At 38.1% G+C, this 22,950-nt stretch overlaps 1 long non-coding RNA gene across 1 annotated transcript; it reads left to right on the plus strand.

The window, feature by feature from the left end:
- The first annotated feature begins 23 nt into the window (after nt 1-23).
- LOC114685595 lies at nt 24-11,765 on the plus strand. The gene is made up of 2 exons (XR_003733479.2): nt 24-600; nt 11,620-11,765. It is a non-coding gene; the product is annotated as an uncharacterized LOC114685595 (long non-coding RNA).
- Nucleotides 11,766-22,950: the final 11,185 nt, after the last annotated feature.

Genomic DNA, 22,950 nt, shown 5'->3' on the forward strand with positions numbered 1-22,950 from the left:
GTGTGTGAAGCACCAGTTTGAAATGACAGGAAAGGCAATTTTTCCCTATTACTACAGGTATTACCCCATTAGAAACATGAAAAAACAAACACTTTTCTACAATTTGTTCAAGGAAAATCCCCTTGACTGGTAATTCTTCTTCTCATCTACATATCAAACAATGAATTGTGAAAGTCACACTGAATGCCTGATTAATTGTGTTTGAAACTGATTTACATGAATGTGAAGACAATGTCCCCTTATACTCTCCTTAGCACCAGGATATACCAACTAAAGAGGAATATTCCATACTTTTCCACCAAAACAGCCTCATTTGTGGATATCAGTAGAGCTGTACAAATGGTGTCAGTCTCATGAACGTTGCTAACATTTTCCCTGTAATCACTACTTGACATGTTGTCTTATCTTCACAGATGTAGTTAAGGAGAAGATTATATCTTCTTGCAGAAAAGTTCATGGAATTTTTAAATGCCTGTTTATTATCAGAAGCATTAATGAAGAAGTAAAACATTAGCGATGCATTTGGCAGAAGATACAGATTCCTGTTGATTTCGTCCACAGCAAAAGCCAAGGGCAGAGCAAACTGGAAGTTTTGAGTTGGTAATCTAAAAATAAGGGCATGGGGTTTAGTATGGATAAGGCTCTATAGATACAAACTTTTTAGTTAATACAAGGATTGTTGTGAATTCAATGCCATTTTCAGCTAAAGCTTCACAAATTACCCTGTGTAAGGTTGGAAAAACATGAGAAGCTTCAGAGCCTGTAAAAACATAAAGAAGTTGATGAGAGTGGATGATATGAAAATGAGAGAAATGTGTTCTTGTCAGCTTTGACAGAGAATTTCACCTTGGCTATATGAGTACTGGATGTACATTTGACAAAAGATATGTGTGTGTATCAGTATGGGCACTTGAGAATATAGTTCTCGTGGGGTTGAGAAGAGGAAGCTGGATATTGGAGAGCTGGAATTTTAAGTGGTTTTGAGGAGCCTGCCAACATAGGTGATTGAAACTGAACTCAGGTTCTTTGACAGAACAGCAAGTGCTCCAAAATGCTGACCCGCATCTGTATCCCCAGTTTATTTCTTTCTATATTCTCAATATTCTTCAGTCTAGTATAGTCATCAGATATTATTCTATCTGTTTGTAGGCTGCCTTTTTACCTTGTTCATAACATTTTTAAAGGCAGAAAAATTAATTTTATACAATCACACTTGTTAATTTGTGGTTATTATTATTATTATTATTAAGAAATATTCTATTCATTTTAAATACCAACCACAGAACCCAGTCTCCTCCCCCTCCCTCCTCCCACCTGCCAGCCTTTGCCCCCCCAACCAACCACCCATTCCCACATCCTCTAAGTCCAGGCTTCCCATGAGGAGTCAGCAGAACCAGGAACATTCAGTAAAGGCAGGTCAAAGCTCCTCACCCTGCATCAAGGATGTGCAAGGTGTCCCACCGTAGGTAGTGGACTCCAAATACCCGGCTCATGTACCAGGGATGGATCCCAATCCCACTGCCAGGGGTCTCCTTATGCAGGTCAAGTTACACAACTATCTTATCTATGCAGAGGGCCTAGTCCATTCTCATGTAGGCTCCATAGCTATTGGTTCACAGTTTATGAGTTCCCACTACTTTGGTTTGGTTGGTTCTGTACATTTCTCCATCATGATCTTGATCCTTCTTGCAAATATACAATCCCTCTTCTCTCTCTTCTACTGGACTCCTGGAGCTTGGCCTAGTGCTTGGCTGTGGACCTCTGCATCTGCTTCCATCAGTTACTGGAGAAAGGCTCTAATATGACAGTGAGGGTATTCACCAATCTGATTTTTGGAGTAGGCCAGTTCAGGCAACCTCTCCATTACTGCCAGTAGTCTAAGTTGGGGTTACCCTTGTGGAATCCTGGAACTTCCCTAGAACCTGGGGTTTCTCCCTATCCCCATGATGTCTCCCTCTATCATGATATCTCTTTTGGTGTTCTTCTACTCTATCCCTGTTCCAGCTTGACCATCCTATTCCCTTATGTTCTCATCCCCCATTACCTACCATGGGTGGCCCCCCAACTCCCAGTTTATTCATAGAGATCTCATCTACTTCCCCTTCCCAGGGCAATCCATTTATCCCTCTTGTGGTTCTCCTTAGTTAACTTCTCTGGAGTTGTGGGTTGTAGTCAAAATATCCTTTGCTTTACATCTAGTATCCACTTATGAATGAGTACATACCATGTTTGTCCTTCTGAGTCTGGGTTACCTCACTCAGGATCATATTTTCTGCTTCCATCCATTTGCCTGCAACTTTCATGATGTCATTTTTTTACTGCTGAGTAGTACTCTATTGTGTATGTGTGTTATATTTTCTGTATCTATTATTTGGTTGAGGGACATCTAGGTTGTCTTCAGGTTCTGGCTGCTATGAGTAATGCTGCTATGAACATAGTTGAGCATGTGTCCTTGTAGTATGATTAAGTGTTTCTTGGGTATACACCCAAGAATAGTATAGCTGGGTCTTGAGGTAGATTCCCAATTTTCTGAGAAACCACCATACTGATTTCCACAGTGACTGTACAAGTTTGTACTCCCACCTTCAATGGAGGAGTGTTCCCATTGCTCCACATCCTCTTGAAATAACTGTTATCAGTGTTTTTAAACATAGCCATTCTGACAGGTGTAAGATGGTATCTCAGAGTCATTTTGATTTGCATTTACCTGATGACTAAGTATGTTGAGCAATTTCATAAATATCTTTTGGCCATTTGAGATTCTTCTGTTGAGAATTCTCTGTTTAGATCTGTAGCCTATTTTTAAATTGGATTGTTTGGGATTTTGATGTCTAATAATTTCTTGAATTCCTTATATATTTTGGTGATGAGCCTTCTGTCAGATGTGGGGTTGGTAAAGAACTTTTCCCATTCTCCAGGCTTTTGTTTTGTCTTATTGCCCATGTCTTTTGCTCTATAACAGCTTCTCAGTTTCAGGAGGCCCCAATTTATTAATTGTTGCTCTCAGTGTCTGTGCTACTGGTGTTATATTTAGGAAGTGGTCTCCTGTGCCAAAGTGTTCATGACTACTTCCTACTTTCTCTTCTGTCATGTTTAGTGTAACTGGATTTATGTTAAGTTTTTTTTATCTACTTGGATGTGAGTTTTATGCATGGTGATAAAACTCTATTTGAAATTCTCTACATGTTGACATCCAGTTATATGAGCACCATTTGTTGAAGATGCTTTCTTTTTTCCATTGTACAGTATTGGCTTCTTAGTCAACAATCAGGTGCTTGTGGGTGTTCTTTAATTCAATTCCATTGGTCCACATGTTGGTTTTTATGCCAATACTGAGCTGTTTTTATTACTATAGCTCTTACTAGAGCTTGAAGTCAGGGATGGTGATGCCTCCAGAGGTTGCTTTATTGTACAGGATTCTTTTAGCTATCCTGGTTTTTTTGTTTTGTTTTGTTTTTCCATATGAAATTGAGTATTGTTCTTTCCAGGTCTGTGAAGAATTGTGTTGCAATTTTAATGGGGATTGAAATTCGATCTGTTGATTGCTTTTGGTAAGAATGTCATTTTGACTAAGTTAATCCTACTTATACATGAGCATGGGAGATCTTTCCAATTCTGATATCTCCTTCAATTTCTTTCTTCAGAGAGTTAAAGTTCTTGTCATACATGTCTTTACTTGCTTAGTTACAGTTACCCCAAGGTAATTTACATTATTTGTATCTATTATTAATCGAGATGATTCTAGATTTCTTTCTCAGCCCATTTATCATTTATATATTGGAAGGCTACTGATTGTTTTGAGTAATCTTTTATCCTGCCACATTACTGAAGGAATTTATCAGCTGTAGGAGTTTCCTGATGGATTTTTTTGTGGGTCACCTATGTATACTACTGTATCTTCTGCAAATAGTGAAAGTTTGACTTCTTCCTTTCCAAGTTGTATCCCCTCAATCTCCTTTTGTTATATTATTACTCTAGCTAGAACTTCAAGTAATATTTTGAACAAATATGGGAAGCATGGACAGCCTGGTCTTGTTCTTGATTTTAGTGGAGTCACTTTAAGTTCATCTCCATTTAATTTGATGTTAGCTGTTGGCTTGCTGCAAATTGCTTTTATTTTGTTTAGGTATGTCTCATATTTCTGATCTCTCTAGGACCTTCATCATGAAGCGTTTTGGGATTTTGTCAAAGTCTTTTTTAACATCTCTTGAGATGATCATGTGTTTTATTTTTCTTTCAGTTTTTTTATATGGTGTATTACATTGACAGATTTTCATATGGTGAACTATCCTTGTGTCTCTGGGATGAAGCCTAATTGGTCATGATGGATAATTTTTTTATGTGTTCTTGGTTTAGGTTTGTCAGTATTTCATTATTTTTGCATCAATGTTCATGATGGTGATTGGTCTGTAATTCTCTTTCTTTGTTGCATGTTTGTGTGGTTTGGGTATTAGGATAACTGAAGCCTCACAAAAAGAGTTTGGTAATGTTACTTCTGTTTCTATTGTATGAAACATCTTGAAGAGTGTCGGTATTAGCTCTTCTTTGAAAATCTGGTAGAATTCTTCACTAAAGCCATCTGGTCCTGGGCTTTTTTTTTTTTTTTGATTGGGAGACTTTTAATGATGGTTTCTATTTCTTTAGAGGTTATTGGTCTATTTAAATAGTTTATCTGGTCTTGATTTAACTTTGGTATGTGGTACTTATTCAGAAATTGTAAATTTCTTTTAGATTTTTCCAATTTTGTGGAGTACAAGTTTTTGAAGTATGACCTGGTGATTCTCTGGATTTCTTCATTGTCTGTTGTTATGTTTTCTTTTCCATTTCTAGTATTTTAATATGGATGCCATCTCCCTTTCAGCCTTTTGGTTTATTTGGATAAAGGTTTGTCTATCTTCTTGATTTCCTCAAAGAACCAAAGATGTGGGATAATGTCCTTGTACACTGTTTATTAAAATGCTGATTGACCAAGAGCCAGACAAAAAATATAGGCAGGGTAAGCAGATGAAGAGAATTCGGGGAAGAGAAAGGGCTGAGTCAGGAGTAACCAGCTAGACACAGAGGAAGCAAGATGGCATGGCAGAACTGAGGAAAGCTACCAAGCCATGTGGTTAAACATAAATAAGAATTATGGGTTAATTTAAGTGTAAGAGCTAGTCAGTAATAAGCCTGAGCTAATGGCTGAGCCGCTATAAATAGTATTAATCCTCTGTGTGATTATTTTATTAAAGGCTGCAGAACCATGAGTGAGAGATTTTTCCTGACCACAGGCTAGGCAGGACATGGGAAATCTGCATGCAAACCAAGTCTTTGTTTCATTGATTCTTTGTATTGTTCTCTTTGTTTCTATTTTATTAATTTCAGCCGTCAATTTGATTATTTCCTGGAATCTATTCCTTCTGAGTGAGTTTTCTAATTTTTGTTCTACAGCTTTCAGGTGTGCTGTTAGTCACTAGTGTGAGATTTCTCCATTTTCTGTAGGTGGGCATTTAGTGCTATGAATTTTCCTCTTAGCACTGCTTTCATAGTGTCCCATAAGTTTAGGTATGTTGTACATTTATTTTGATTGAATTCTAGGAAATCTTTAATTTCTTTATTTCTTCCTTGATCCATTGGTGATTCAGTTGAGCATTATTTAGTTTCCATAAGATTGTAGGCTTTCTGTAATTTTTCTTGTTGTTGAAATATAACTTTAAGCCATGGTGGTCTGATAAAATACAGGAGGTTATTCCAATTTGTTTGTATCTGTTGAGGTTTGCTTTGTGTCAAAGTATGTGGTCAATTTTAGAGGAGGTTCCATGGGGTGCTGAGAATAAGGTATATTCTTTTGTGTTAGGATGGAATGTTCTGTAGATATCTATTAAGTCCATTTGAGTCATAACATCTGATAGATCCCTTAATTTTCTGTTTAATTTCTGTTTGGCAGATCTGTCCATTGGTGAGTGTAGGGTGTTGAAGACTTCCACTACTAGTGTGTGGGGTTTGATGTGTAATTTAAACTTTAGTAATGTTTCTTTTACAAATGTGTGTGCCCTTGTATTTGGGACACAACTGTTCAGAATTGAGACTTCATCTTGGATTTTTTCCTGTGATGAATATGTAATATCTTTCTTGATCTCTTTGATTGATTTTAGTTTGAAGTCTCTTTTGTTAGATATGAGAACAGCTACACCAGCTTGTTTCTTGAGTCCATTTGATTGGAATGTCTTTTGCCAGCCTTTTATTCTGAGGTAGTGTCTGTTTTTGAAGGTGAGGTGTATTGAGAGCTGCTGGTAGCAAAAGATTATGGGATTATACAGCAGATGACTACTAGAGTTCAGAAGGTCAACCTATCAGCTAAGTTTTCTGTTAGAGGAAACCATCACACAAGGTGTTATGGAATTACTGCCTTTTTAACGAATTGGCTGTTTCTTGTTATAAACTTCTTGTACAATAACAGCTATGATTCTTCTCATTTGCCATGCATTTCCATGTTTCATGTACATGTAATATCATGATTGCTTCTCAATCTTATGGGAACAACTTTCTCTGTACTTTTTGAGAATTGGATAACCTCGCCAGATGTGTTTTTTTTTTTTTACTAATATACATCTGGCCAGACAAAAGTATTTTAGCAAAGATAAAAAAAGATACCTTTTTATCCAAGACCAAGTACAGATAGATAAACATGAGCTCATCTCATCCACAGATACAGAAAATAACCATTATCAAATAAATACTTAACTCCTTACCTTCAGCATGGTTTATTTACACAAGACCTTAATTTATTTCCTGCTCACATTTCTGGGATGATGTTTTAGCTACTTGCTAATTACTGAGTTAAGTTATTTCCCATGGACAAAAGGAGATTTTGTTTGTTTGTTTGTTTGTTTGTTTTTTTAGACAGGGTTTCTCTGTGTAGCTTTGCTCCTTTCCTGGATCTCGCTCTGTAGACCAGGCTGGCCTTGAACTCATAAAGATCCACTTGCCTCTGCCTCCCGAGTGCTGGGATTAAAGGCATGCGCCACCACTGCCCGGCCTCAAAAGGAGATTTCTAAAAAGGCCAGGCATATGATAGATGCTAAGCTTTGCTTCTTGTGCAAATCAAGATTTAATCATCCTCAGCCAGGTGCTCAGCCAGATTTCCTCCTCAGCAATTACTACAAGTGAAAGTGCTTTTACTAACCAAATGCTACATGCTCTGATGTAGGTTGCTTAGCAACTGAGCATACATCTCCCACCCACCCTACCAGAAAGCAGCTACAACAGGGATGAGCAGGGGGAGGAGTGGTGCCTAAGAATAAAAGACAGTTTTACTTTACTAACAACTTATACTGACATAGATAAACTCCTAAAATTGTATTTAACCACTTCTAGATTATAGTTTGAGCACATAAATTTCTTTTTAGCCTACCCTAATTGATCTTAGTCTTCAGTTGACCCTACCAGAGACCTCCCTTTTAGTCATTCCCCCATTTCATTTGTAGCTGGAAGCTGACAATTATTGCTTTATGTGTAGATCCTTATCTCCCTCTGCAACTCTGAAAGCTTCAAGCCTCACACTGCTTTGCCAAAGAATTACTGCTTATGTATATACTGGTTCCGCACAACACTTGTGAGAATTGATTTAGAAGAACAAAGATGAGGAGGTAAATGGAAAGAACTAGATAGAAATGAGAGAACAGCAGAAGGGACTGAGAGCAGAAGGGACTGAGAGGAGCTAAGTATGAGAACAGAAAATCTGTATAGATAGAATTTGACATAGAAGATAAAAGTGAATAGACTAAAGAACTCAATGTGCGTAGATTCCTTTAATATCCCTCAGGTCAGTATTCTAGCTGTTTGTAGTTTCTGTACTGGACTCTGGTAGAAATCTCCTCAGGGCAGGTACCTGTGTAGAATTCAAATGAGGTGGGTTTCTTGTATGCAGCAGAAGGATGGGTCCTGTTTTCATGTCCATTCTGTTAGCCTGTGTCTTTTAGGTGAATTGAGTCCATTGATATTAAGGGATATTAATGACCAGTGATTGTTAATTCCTGTTATTTTTTGGTGGTAGGGTTGTGTTTTTCCCTTCTTTGGAATTTATTTGTTGGTGTGGAATTATATATTGTCTGTGTCTTCATGGTTGCATCTAACTTCCTTAGGATGGATTTTTACTTCTAGTGCTTTCTGTAGAGCTGGATTTGTAGATAGGTATTGTTTAAATATGGATTTATCATGAAATATTTTGTTTACTTAATGTATGGAGATTGAGATTTTTGATGAGTATAATTGTCTAGACTGGCATCCATGGTCTCTTAGTGTCTAAATAATGTCTGTCCAGGACCTTCTGGCTTTCGGAGTCTCCATTGAGAAGTTGGGTATCATTCTGATGTGTCTGCGTTTGTATGTTACTTGTCCTTTTTCCTTTGCAACTCTTGATATTTTTTCTTTATTCTGTATGTTTAGTAGTTTGATAATTATATGGTGAGGGGAATTTTTTTGGGTTCAGTCTATTGGTGTTCTGTAAGCTTCTTGTATCTTCATAGGCATTTCCTTCTTTATGTTAGGAAATTTGTCTTCTATGATTTTGTTGAATATATTTTCTGTGCCTTTGAGTTGGTATTCTTTTTTCTTCCATTTCCATTATCCTTAGGTTTGGTCTTTTCATGGTGTCTGGGATTTCCTGGACATTTTGTGTTATGATTTTTTTAGCTTTAATGATTTCTTTGACTGATAAATCTATTTCCCTTATTGTATCTTCAGTGCCAGAGATTCTCTCTTCTATGTCTTACATTCTGTTGGTTATGCTTGCATCTGTAGTCCCTGTTTGTTTACTCAGATTTTCCATTTCCAGCATTCCCTCACTTTGTGTCTTCTCCATTGCCTCTATTTTAGTTTTCAAGTCTTGAACAGTTTTCTTCACCCATTTGATTGCTTTTTCTTGACTTTCTTTAAGAGATTTAGTGATTTCTTCCAATTTTTTGTTTGTCTTTTCCTTGATTCCTTTAAGGGATTTTTCATTTCCTCTTTGAAAGCCTCTATCATCTTCTTAAGGTCATTTTTAAGGTCGACTTTTTCTGCTGCTTCTGCATTGGGATGTTCAGGTCTTGATGTAGAGCCACTAGGTTCTGGTGGTGCCATACTGGTCTTTATGTTGTTGAATGTATTTTTGCATTACCATCTACCCTTCTCTTCCTACAATCAATGCAAATGGCGTCTGAGTCTTAGGTCCAATCAGCACTCTTGGTACAATGAGAGCTCTTGATCCAATAGGAGCTGAAGGAGTCTTTGTCTCAAGTAACAGCTTCAGTCTTGGAGAATAGGGGGATTTGGGTGGGGGTGGAGTGGGACTTGTAGGTTAGAGTCAGGTGGGGATGGTGGTAGTCATACCTACCTGCAGGATTCCTGCTTACTGGCCTGCAACTGGGGCTGTAATGGTTGGGTGTATATGGGCACAATTTGTGTCCCTGGGTCTAAAGCCTAGAGGCTGGTGTGGAAGGCTAGGAGAACAAAGACTTGCCTCTTGGTTCAATAGGAGCTGGCAAGAGTCTGTGTCTCAGGGAGCAGTTGTGGTGTCAAAAGATGGGTGGGCTTGGGGAATGCGGTGGGGCTTGTAGGTCACAGGGTCCAGTGGGGGTTGTTAGTCAGGCCTACCTGCTGGTCTGCAACCGGGGCTGCAATGGGTAGGAATATTGGGGTGCACGTTGTGCCCATGAGCCTAAAGCCTTGAAGCTGGAGTGATTGGATAGAAGCACAAAGACTCCCTTCTTGGTCCAATCAGACCTGGCAGAGTCTGTGTCTCAGGAAACAGCTTTGGTCTCAGAGGATGGGTGAGTTTGGAGGGTAGGGGAGGGCTTGTAGGTTATAGGGTCCATGGGGAGAGTGGTAGTCAGGCCTGCCTACAGGAGTCCTGACTACTGGTCTGCGACTGGGGCTACAATGGGTAGAGGTATAGGGGCATTGGTTGTATACATGAGCCTCTAAGTTGTGATCTTATTTCCTGAGTTATTGGATATCCTTATATGTTTCCTCCATCAGTTTCATGGTTTCAGGACTTAGAGTAAAGTCTTTCATCCATTTGGATGATTTTGGAACAGGATAATGGTTGGGAGATATTTCATTTCAACTTCTGAATGGCAGTTTTTTTCCACTAGCATTTGCTGAGCAGGCTGTCTGTTATCCATTTCATATATGGGGGATTGCCTATTATTAAAATGATTCCTAGAGTATATTTTGTTAATGTTTTTCTCTTCTCCCAATTTCTTCTGGGTCCTCCCCATCTCCTTACCCACTTAGCACTATAATGTTTTTCTTTGTATTATTCTTTAGAAACAAAACAAAAAGAATAAAAAGGCAAAAACAAACCATAAAAATGAAAATTAAAATAAACATCAAAAACCAAACAGATATCTGTTTCTGTAAGTTGATGGGTGAAGCCTCTCTTATGACAGTTGGTCTAGATACCAATTTAAGAGTGTAGCAGAACATCATCAGGAATCATTCCATTGACTTTTTTTGCAATTCATGTTTGGTTCTATCCTAGGTCTCTGGGATATCCCACTTCTGAGTACTGGCCCTCAAAAGGGAACTCCTTCTCAGGGTACAGGTCTCCAGCTGTGCCAGTCATCTGTTGGTTACTCCCACAATTTCTGCACCATTTTTACCCCAACATATCTTGTAGGTGGGACAAATTGCAACAGTCAAATATTAGCAGAGCATGGGGAATCCTGCAGAAAGTGCAGGGGAGGGGGGATGTAGGACCCAGTGGTGTCAAGGATACCACAAGAAAACCAACAGAACACCTAACCAGGAGTCATAAGGGTTCACAGAGACTGAACAGACAACTAGGGAGCCTACATGAGACTGACTGAGAACCTCTGTCTATATGATACAATTGTGTAACTTGGTCTTAATGTAGGATTTCTAACAGTGAAAACATGTGTGTATCTCTGACTCTGTTGCCTGCTTTTAGCACCCATTCCTCCTGCTGGATTGCCTCATCGAACCTTGGTGGAGGAGGGGGTGCCAGGTCTTATTGCAGCTTGATATACCATGGCACAATGATATCTATGGGATACCCACTTGTACCTAAACATAAACAGTGGATGAGAATTGGATGTGGTGGGGTGGGAGAATAAAAAGAGAGAGAACTGAAAAGAAGGAAGGGAGGGGAAGCTTTGGCCTGAATGTAAAAGCAAGAAAATAAATAAATAAAAATATAATAATAAATATGAAAAAATAAAAAGAAACAAATACACAGAAAAAGACCAAGGGAAGCAGAATAAGACAAGTCTACAAAAATACCATTCTGTCAGTTTTGTGTTATGGGACCACTCCTGTGCATGGGACTGGTCCTGAAGTGTGTCTAATAATATATTCAGACTCCACTGGAAAAAAAAACAGATTTTCCCTTTCAAGCAGGTATCAATTTCACTTAGCTTCTTCTTTAGGGTTGAGAATTGGTTTCAACTTGCCTCTCTCAATCATGAGACACCATCTGAACCTGTATTATTTGAAACTCAACAGGCCTTGGGCATGCTCACACAGTCAGGTTGAGCTTATATATGTATCAATGCCATTGTGTCTGGAAGACATCACTTCCTTGGAGCTATTCACCACATTTGACTCATAATTCTATCTCTCTACTTTTCCAAACAGACCTGAGACTTGAGTTGAAGGAATTGATGAAGACAACTCCCTCAAGACAATGTGCTCCCAAAGTTCCTCACTCTCTGCACACTGTCCAGTTGTGAATTCCTGTGTTAGTTCCTATCTACTACAAGAAGAATCTTCTCTGATGAAAGCTGAGTGATGCATTAATCAATGAGTGTAGCATTATATTTCATTATGATTCAATTTATTGATGTGTTCCTTAAACAGAATAATAGTACTATATTTCCCCACCCCATGTCTTTGACATATATCCTCTCAGGTTCTTGGAAATTTTATCCATGTCAGGTCAAGTTCCATTTCATGGAGTGGAATTTAAACCCAGTCAGACAGTGGTTGGTTACACCCTTAATATTTATGCCATTATTGTACTTATGTATCATGCAGATGAGTCACTATGGTATATCACAGAGTCTGTAGAGTCTGATTGGTGGTTACATTTCTCATCTGGTAGAATGCAAAATACCCTCCAGTACCATGAACACAAGTCAATGGTGATGAAAGCTTTAGCTAAGCACCAGCTTGACTTCTCCATGTTCAATGAAATATATTAGTGTCTTCTACAATAAAGCCTTACCAGAAACTTGTATAGAGTAACCCATAGCCGTGGGAATAGCCTATGATGTTTGGGAGTTTCCTTGGAACCCCTTTGGCCAATGATTCAACAAGATATGTAACCCATCCCTGCATTAGATAATCTTTTGGTGCAAAAAATAACTAGTTGGGTCATTGTCTACCCATTTATTTGGTGACTCCATTTAGACTTCATTCACATATGTAAATAATTTTAAAAACTTCAAAGTAGCAGGTTTCCATATACTTTTCAACTAATCTTTAGTGTTAGTTGTCCTACCACACATACCCGCATTTATCACTCTCTGCCATTCCCTCTCTATTTAATCTTCTAATTCTAGTTTTCCCTGTATATTTCCATCACAATATATTCTGTTTTTTCCCTCAATGCTAGATCCTCTCTTCTCCTGGTCCCTTACTAGATAACTTTTTGGTTATTCAAATGGCAGCACACATATCAAATGCTTAGAGCTAATAGTCACATGTAAGAGAAAACATATATTTGTCTTTCTCTTTTTGGGTCCTGGGTACCTTTCTCAGGATAATTTTTACTAGCTCCAACATTTACCTTCTGATTTTAGGGATTCTTTATTTTTTTTTTTAAAAAAATATGTATTTTGCATCCTGACCACAGTTTCCCTTCACTCCTCTCCTCTCAGTACCTTCCCCAAGCCTCCCCTCTTTCCCCACCCCCATCAACTCCTCCCCCTTTTCTATTGTGAAAAGGGCTAGCCTCCAATGTATATTAACACATAGGCATATCAAGTAGCAGTAAGACTAAGAACCTTCCCTTGTATTAAGGCTGGGAAGGGAGCACAGAATGAGTAATAGGGTACTAAATGCCTTCAACCGAGTCAGAGACATCCCTTGATCACACTGTTAAAAGTTCCACAAGAAGACCAAGCTACACATCTGTCACATACATGCAGAACACCTAGCTCACTACCATGCAGGTCCCCTGGTTAGTGGTTCAGTCTCTGTGTTCTCCTATTAGCCCAGGTTAGTTGCTTCTGTGGGTTTTCCTGTGTCCTTAACCCCTCTAGCTCATACACTTCTTCCTCCCTCTCTCTAGCAGGATTCCCTAAGCTCAGCTTAATGTCTGGCTGTAGGTCTCTTATCTCTGTTCAGGAATTACTTTAAAAAAATTTTACAACTGAAAAAAAAACCTTCATGGTTCAAATGTGCTATAATTTCATTATCCATTACTAAGTTAATGAGCTTCTAGGATGCTTACAATTTCCAACTGTTATAAATAGAGCAAGAATGAAAATGATGAACAAGTATCTGTGGTGCAGAATACTTTGAGTATGTTCCCACAAATAGTGTAGCTGTGTCTTGAAGTAGATAGATTCACAACCTCATGTGGAATTGCCACACTGGTTTCCACGGAGGTTGAACATGTTTTTTACTCCCATAAACAATCAGTAAGTGTTCCCCATTCCTCAAGTCCTCACCAGCATATGCTGTCATTTCTATTATTAATCTTGGCCATTTTGACAAACGTAAAATGAATTTTCAAAGTAGTTTTTATTTGCATTTTTGTGATGACTAAGGATGATTTCTTTAAGTATTGTTTAGTCATTTGAGTTTAATCTTCTGAGAACTCACTGATTAATTCTTTACCCCATTTTAAATTTGGCTGTTATTTGATTGATGTTCTTATGCATTTGAGATACTAATCCTCTATGTCCAGTTCCCTACGAGTATTTGTTAAGCAGGCTGTCTCTTACACACTGGTTGTTTTTGAAACCTTTGTCAAAGATTAGTTGACTATATCTGTGAGATTGAATTATGAGTTTTCCATTTTGCTTTGTTGAAATATTTGTATAATATAGAGTTAGCACTGTGATCCTCTGCTACTATTGCCCTAGGTTATAAATGGGACACATGTATTGTGATTCCTCCAGCACTGTTCTTTTTCCTCACCTTTGTTTGGTCTATCTGGAGTCTGTTTTTCTATTTGAACTTTTTTCCTAATTATTTTTTTTAGTTAAGTTTTCTTGGAATTTTGATGGAGATTGCAAAGAATCTTAGATGTCTTTTATAATGTAACTACGTATTAATATACAATATTGACTGTATCAGCCCTTCATCATGTCAGATAGTTTTATCTTCCATTGTCTTCTGTTTCTGTCCTTGGTGTTATAAAATGTTCACCAAGAAGACCCTTGAGTTCCTTGGTTGCATTAATTCCCAGGTATTTCGTGTATGTGTGTGGGAAGATTATTGTAACTGTTGCTTTCTTGATGTCTTTCTCAGAATCATAATTCCTTCTTCACAAAAATGATATTTTTTATTTTGATTTTGTACTTTCCTATTTTCCTGATGGTATTCATTAGGTCTCAGGGAGTGCTGACCTTTTCATGTACAAGTTCATACAATCTGCTGGTGAAATAGTTTGACTTCTTTCTTTGTTTCATTCTGTTCTTTTTTCTGGACTTACTGTTTTAGCAGAATCTGAGCAAGACTTACTCTTAAGATACAAGAATGAGCATCCTCCATCCTTTAGTGTTTAGGGAAGGTTGTTTTTCTCTATTTGATATAATGCTGGTCATAGGTTTGTCATATTCAATCTTCATACCATTGAAGTATTTTCCTTCTATCCCTAATGTCTTAGAGATACTGTAAATTGTCAGATGCCTTTGCTGCATCTGTTGAGATGATCATATAATTTCTGCCTTATCTATTAATGCTATTTGCAAATCTCACTGAGTTATTTTGTTAAACCCTTTTTCCAACCCTGGAATGAAGCTACCTAGTCCACAAAAAACCTTGCTGACACATACTTGAATTTGGCTTGCATGTATTTTTTTTAGAATATTTGGTGTAGGTTCATCAGTGATATTTGCCTATAATTTCCTTTTCCTTTTTTCTATTTTGATGATTCCTTATCTGGTTTTGGTGTTAGGGGCATACTGAGTTTTTAAAATGTCATTGTTGGTATTACTTTCCTTTTTAATTTTAAAAGCTGTTTGAAAGATTTCCTTGTTGTGTTATATATCTGGTAAAAAAATAAACCAAGATGTGGCAAACACTAAGCAAAATTACCATAAAGATTGGGACTAAAACAGTAATAAAAAAAAGTCTGACTACATATACACTAGACTAGTAGTAGTCACTGCTGCATGCAAATGGATCGCCCCATAATTACAACCAATGCCATTAAGATATTAAATTATTCCATCCAATAGAAATGGATGAAGTATCATTCAAATATAGCTACAAAGGCAGTGTAAGCCTGATGTCCAAAAAGGATTTATACAAAACTAAATTTATATGAAAATATATTAAAATGCTCCCCTATTATTTATACAGGGTCAATTATGTCTCCCTGGCTGTCATAGAACTCACTATGTAGACAAGGCTAGTCTTAACATCACCAGAGACTGCTGGCATCTGCTTCCAGAGTGATGGGGTTATAGGCATGATCCACTATGCCCAGATATTAAAAGACTCTTGATATATTTCTTGTAAAGCCAATTAAAGAACACCTTGGATGAAATCATTCACCATGATCCTGTTGGCTTCTTTTCAGAGATGAAATGATGGCTTATGATAAGGAAATCAGTAAATGTAATGTATACCATAAATGTCTTAAGAAAGGAATCACAATAAATCTAGATAGATGCAAAATGTACTTGGGACAAAAATTCTACCTACCTTTGTGACAAATGCACAAAATAAAGAAGGAATAAAAGGATATTATATTGCACTGGTTAATTTTTGTCAACTTGATTCAAACACAGACATATCTTGGAAGTGAGAATCTTTTGGGGGAAGTTGTCTCCATCAGATTGACTTTGTCTTGATTGTTGATTGATATAGGAGGTCCCAGCTCACTGTGGGCCATACTGTCCCTGAGCAGATAGACCTGAGTTGTATAAGAAAGCAAACTGAGCAAGCCATGGAGAGCAAGCCAGAAGGCAATATACCTCCATGGTTCCTGCCTCCGCTCCTGCTTGAGTTTCTGACCTGTCTTCCTTCAGTGAGGTACTGTGATCAGGACAGGAAAGCAAGATAAATCATATCCTCTAAAAGTTTCCTTTGGTTACTGTTTTATAATAGCAACAGAGCAAACACAAATATACCAGCACTATAATAATATTTATGAGAAGGATTCAACAATGTAATTAATGGAAAGAAACTAGCTATTTCTACATAAACCAGGAAAAAGATAAGGGCCTTCATTTTGGGAGTAAGGATGGGACTGGGTCATACAATGTGTCTTAGTTAGGGTTTTTTATTGCTGTGATAAGACACCATGACCATGGAAACTCTTATAAATGAAAACATTTAATTGAGGTGGCTTGCTTACAGATTTAGAGCTTCAGTCTATTATCATCAGGATGGGGAGCATGGCAGCACAAAGCCAAATGTGGTGCTAGAACTGAGAGTCCTATATCTTGACTCAGGCAACAGGAAGTGGACTGAATGTAATTGAAGGAAGCTTGAGAAAAGAGACCTCAAATACTGTCCCCATAGTGTAAAACTTTGTTCAACAAGGCCACACCTCCTAATGGTGCCACTCCCTTTGGGGGGCATTTTCTTTAAAACCACCACAGAGGTAACTGTAGTTGGCCTGGAGCATACTATGCAAACCATGTTAGCTTCAAAACCACACAATTCTGTCTGCCACGGCTTCCTGAGCACTAGGATTAAAGTAGTTCACCACTATGTCCAGCTTCTTTCTCCATTTTGTTCTATGTAGTGATTGAAGTCTTAGCCAAAGAAAAGGGACAAAAGATGACATACAACGGATACAAATATGAAAGCAAGAAGCCAAAGTTTCCTCTCTTGAAGAAGACATGCTTCTGTTGTGGATATTATTGTAAGATGTGTTACATGTATTTATGCTGGAGAACATTTGTTTTAATGATACAATGTTGTATTTTATAATTTTATGTTGCATTTGTCTAACCCTGTGAAGCTATGTTACTATGCCTGTCTAAAATACCTGATTTGTCTAGTAAGATGCTGAATGGTCAGTAGCCAGGCAGGCAAAATGATAGACAGGGCTGGCAGACAGAGAGACTAAAAAGGAAGAGAAATGTGGGAAGAAAAATATGAGAAGCAAGAAAAGGAGGAAACGAGGACTCAATGAGCCATCCACCCAGCTATGCAGCAAGCCATAAAATAAGAAGTAAAGAAAGAAATGCAGAATATAGAAGAACAAAAGCCCAGAGGCAAAAGATAGACGAGGTATTTTAAGTTACTAAAAGCTGGATAGAAAGAAGCCAAGCTAAGGCTGGCCATTCATAAGTAAGAATAAGACTCTGCATAGCTGAAGTTTTCCTGTGTCCCACATAGTTTTGCAGCTGCTCAGACCCAAGTAAATACACAGAGGCTTATATTACTTATAAACTGTATGGCCATTAGCTCAGGCTTATTACTGACTAGCTCTTACACTTGAATTAACCTATAATTCTTATTTATGTTTAGCCACATGGCTTGGAACCTTTTCTCAGTTGCTTCCTCCATGTCTGGCTGGCAATTCCTGACTCAGCCTTCCTCTTCCCAGACTTCTCATCTGTTCATCCCACCTATACTTCCTGCCTGGTTACTGGCCAATCATAATTTTATTTATTAACCAATCAGAGCAATACATATTCACAACATACAGAATGACATCCCATAGCAACTCAGCATATTTATTTGGAAGCTAGGTGGCAGGTCACCCAAATAATAAAGAATAGAAAAGAAACCAACAAAATGCTTCCATATTGAAATCCTAAACATTCCACAGAAAATGCTTACATCAAAATGGCAGAATGCAAAATTAACACAAAACACACTTGCTTCCCTGTGTACAAAGAATGCTTTGCTAAGAAAGAAAACCTTATTAGGGGCTGGAGAGATGACTCAGAGATCAAGGGCACTGGCTGCTCTTCCAGAGGACATGTTTTTAATTCCAAGCACCCACATGGCAGCTCACAACTGTTTTTACCTCTTGTTCCAGGAGGTATTACACCCTTACACAGACATATATGCAAGCAAAATATGAATGTACATAAAATAAAAATAAATAAATTATTTAAAAAAGAAATCTCTATTCACAATTGCCTCAGAAATATGGTGGAATAAACTTAATAAAAACTTGAAGGACATCAACAATAAAAAACTTTAAAATAGGGCTGGAGGAATGGCTTAGAGGTTAAGAGCACTGACTGCTCTTCCAGAGGTCCTGAGTTCAATTCCCAGCAACCACATGGTGGCTCACAACCATCTGTAATAAGGTCTGGTGCCCTCTTCTGGTCATACATGCTTTATACATAATAAATAAATAAAAAAAAAACTTTAAAAAAATCTTTAAAATAAAGAAGTTGAATACATCATTAGAATATAAGGAAATCTTTCATGCATCTATATTGGAATATTCACTATTGTGAAAATGACTACTTTCAAAAACGAATCCACAGACTTAGTATTGACTCCTACAGACATATAATGCCACTCTTTGTATAAAGAGAAAAAAGTGTTGAAATTCATACAATAAACAAAATATGCTGGATGGGCAATGTGTTCTGAGCAAAAAGAATAATGTTTGGCAGGTAAACATACCTGATTATAGTGAATAACAACAAACCCAGCACATGCTGGCATAAACAAGTTTTTATATCAATGGATTAGAACTGTTCAACTAAGAAATAAAATTTTTCCCACATGCAACTTTAAAAAACAATGATTAACAGATTGGTGAATACCCTGTCATCATAAAACCTTCATCCAGTAACTGAGGGAAGCAGATGCAGAGATCCATAGCCAAGCAGTAGGCCAGGTTCCAGGAGCCCAGTCAAAGAGAGGGAAGAGGGATTGTATGAGCAAGGGGGCTCAAATCATGATGAGGAGATCTACAGAAACAACTGATTCAAGCTCATAGGAACTCATGAACTTTAGACCAACAGCTGTGGGACCAGACTAGGCCTTCTGCATATGACAGACAGTTGTATAGCTTAGTCTATTTGAGGAGCCCCTGGCAGTGGGATCAAGATCTATCCCTGGTGCATGATCTGACATTCTTGATCCCATTACCTATGGTCAAACATCTTGCTCACCCTTGAAGCAGTGGAGAGGGGCTTGGTTCTGCCTCAACTGAATGTACCAGGCTTTCCGGACATTTTGTGAGAGGTCTTACCCTTTTGGAGGAGGGGATGGGGTAGGTCAGGGAGAAGAGGTTGCAGGGGAAGAAGAGGAGGGATCAAATGGGGATCTGTGTTTCATATGTAAAGTGAATTAAAAATTACTAAATAAATAAAAGAAAAAAAAGAGAAACAGTGATTACATGAGCTAATGGAATGATCTAGTGGTCCAAGGTGATGTGTTTGAGAAGCAACTGCTAGCAATTCTCAGGATAAAATGTATGTAGTGTCCACATTGGTAAAATATGCAGCTATGCTTAATAAAATTACTAAAAGAGATACAGAAGTAAATGTAATGTAAGTATCAGAGAATAAAAAAAAAAAACCTTAAAAAACAGCTGATACATATATCTAATTCAGTAGCAGAGATGATCCAGTGTGCAGCCTCTCCACCCCAATTCTCAAATGTTGACAGCTACCACAGGCAGCTCCTGCCAGTCTAGCATGTGAGAAGGGGAGTTAGCAATCAAAACTGTAAATGATATCCTAGGTTTTTCAGGATGAAAACACACCATTTTAAGTGCAGACATTCCTTTCTGACTTTGAAGATAGAGCTAGATCTGGCCTTTGTAATCCCTAAAAGCCTATGACTGTGCATGTGTTCAATTGATGAAGGACAAAGGACACACCCAAGTACCTGACAGTAGACAGATCTCATACATCCTTCTCATCACAGCTTCAGAGGTGTGGAGTGATCACATGCAGAGTATCTGAAAACTGAACTAAATGGCTACATAGATACTCTCCCCAGTGAGGAGTGGCGCAAACATTAGTGACCCTGCATCTGCACTAGAATCACACACAGATAAATGTGATATTAGCAGACTCTGGAAGAGGCTTGAATGCACCTTGTGACTACTGAACTCATTGTAGTAGTCTGGAGTTTCTTGTCTTAGGACACCACTGTACACCTCACTGTGGCACCTGTGAAAGGGAAGGCTGCCTATCATAGAACAAAGTAAAGAATGCTGTTTTCATTTGGCTTTCAGCTTTGAAATTGGAGGATAATTGGAAGAAAAATTAAAAAGTCTCACTGTTTGATAGTGGGAAAACAGTGATTATTAAAAACCAAAAAGTGTTTTGGGTTGCTTATTGGTGATAAGGTTGGGAAAAAAGGAGAGATGCTCACAGTGTTGCTCTGCCCATTTATACACCTATCATGTATTATATATCATGACATTTACATGAAAAATGCAAACCCACTTACGATGTTTCCAGAAAAAAGCTGAAATACTCTTTCTTCATCGGGCTCTGCACTGCAGCAAGAAAAAAGACACCACCTGTCACCACATCTCCATGCTTGTTTTCATTCTGCTTCATTCTCCAAAAGCACTTGGGATGAGTGAAACTGGACACAAGGAGGGGGATGTTCAGGAGCCAGAAGAAGAAGAAGCTCAGGGTGAGCATCAGGCCCTGCCTCAAAATCTCTAAGCTGGTAGTGTGTACTGTGGATGCAGATCAGTTTTACAAATGGATAATCATGTGTATACATTTGCTTTTATGTCTGCCGCCCACTGGAGAGGTCACTTATGTGGATGAGATACTTTGTTCTCCAGATGGCTCCACTATCCTGGAGGAATGTCCAGCACTCTCTGACCTGGGGCTCTGCAGTTTAGGTCCACAGCAGAGGTAAAAACACAGGTTGGAAAATATATCTGGGGACATCTCAGCCTCAGGTCCTATGACATCAACTCATATCCCTGGGTATTGAGGCCTATGGGAGAAAGCAATGTTGGGCCGATTAGTCCCAGGACAGTATCAATGAGTTATTTGTTTGAACACTTTTAGAGGTGATGTCAGCAGAATGTATCAGAAGATCCACAGCTAGATGTGAAGGTAAAGATTTGAAAGGACCCATGACAACCAGAGATTATGTGGACACACTGTGTGTTCTATTTCCAAGTACAAATCAGGAAGCCTCATCCTCCTGTGTATAGCATCCACCATTCATAGAGCATGAGCAGTATGGCCCATGCTAAACCAGTCACAGAGACCAAATAACCAAGCAGTATCCCTGCTCTCTATTGTTTAAACTAGAATAATCAGGTCAAACTCATAAATTCCTTTGTAGCACAAATCTTAAAAGGTCTTATTAAAAAAACCTATGCAGAAAATTGTCCATTTCTCTTAGGTTTTCCAGTTTTGTGGAGTAGAGGTTTTTGAAATATGACTTGATAATTCTCTGGATTTCCTCAATGTCTGTTGTTATGTCCCCCTTTTCATTTCTGATTTTGTTGATTTGGATTCTCTCTCTCTCTGTCTTTTGGTTAGTTTGGATAAGGACTTGTCTATCTTGTTGATTTTCTCAAAGAACCAACTCTTTGTTTCATTAATTTTTTGTATGGTTCTCTTTGTTTCTATTTTATTGATTTCAGCTCTCATTTTGATAATTTCCTGCCATGGATCTCTGCATCTGCTTCCATCAGTCACTAGACTTCAGTCACCCAGACTTCCCACATCCAACTGCTGGGTCTGTCCTGGTGGTAACAGATTATGACATCCCTATCCCCACTTCTCCCGAAATCCCCAGATTTAGCCTGGTTCCACATCAGTGTGCTAGCCTTTGCTGCAAAGGAATTCTATGACTGGCTCAGGATCCTTCTTATTTATTGCCCAAACCACTGACCTCTTCCATGTCACATTCATCTTTTCCACTGAGATCTATCTAGCCCCACTCTTCTGGCTTGGGAAAGGAAAAACATCCTGTATACCAGGCCAGTCCCCTTTATCCAGCTGATTTCATTCCACCAAAACCATTTCCAACATCTCATCCCAACCATCCACCACATCTTTTTTTCAGAACAAACTCAGAACAAACAAGGGAAATCTGCAAGCAAAGAAAGCATCACAAAAATACCAACAATATGAAAGATCAAGCCAATATCTTATCTCTAAAAACCTAAAGTCTTATAAAAATGTTTGCTGGTAATAATTAACTAGATTAACTCCAGGACATCCAATTTAAAAGAACTATCATAAGCTTCATCAAAGATTTCAAGGAGTTTAAATAAGACACAAAGAAACAGCTCAATGAACTTAGGATGAAAGAGACAATGGATAATGAATATCAGAGTGATGCCAAAAAATAATAAATAAATCATACCCCCACCCAAAGAAACCGAGGCTAATGGAAATGACCAAGGCAACCCAAGGCATAAGAATACAATTCAATCAGAAGAGAGAAACACTGAAGAGCACTCAAGCTGAAATGAAGATGGAATTGAAAAACCCAAGAAGTCAACTTGAACGCTCAAAAGAAGGTGTTACTAATAGAATGAATAAAGCAGAAGAACTATCATGTCTTGAAGATAAAATAGAGGATTTACACCAAGTAAGAGAGAAATATGAAAATTTTAAAGGAACACATTAAATAAACACATGAAATCTGGGACACCATGGCCAAAAATAACCCAAAAAACCGTTCACATCACAGTCATACATGAAGAAAAAGAATCTGAAGTCATTTGCATAGAATAAACCTTTGATAAGTTCATAGAAGAAAATGTCACCAAGTGAAGAAAGACACACACATACATATACACAAAGCACATACAACACAAAATAGACAAGGCAAGAAGAGAAAAACTCCACAGCATACCATATTTAAAAC

The sequence above is a fragment of the Peromyscus leucopus genome, chromosome 1, assembly GCF_004664715.2.
Source record: "Peromyscus leucopus breed LL Stock chromosome 1, UCI_PerLeu_2.1, whole genome shotgun sequence".
Classification (NCBI taxonomy): domain Eukaryota; kingdom Metazoa; phylum Chordata; class Mammalia; order Rodentia; family Cricetidae; genus Peromyscus; species Peromyscus leucopus.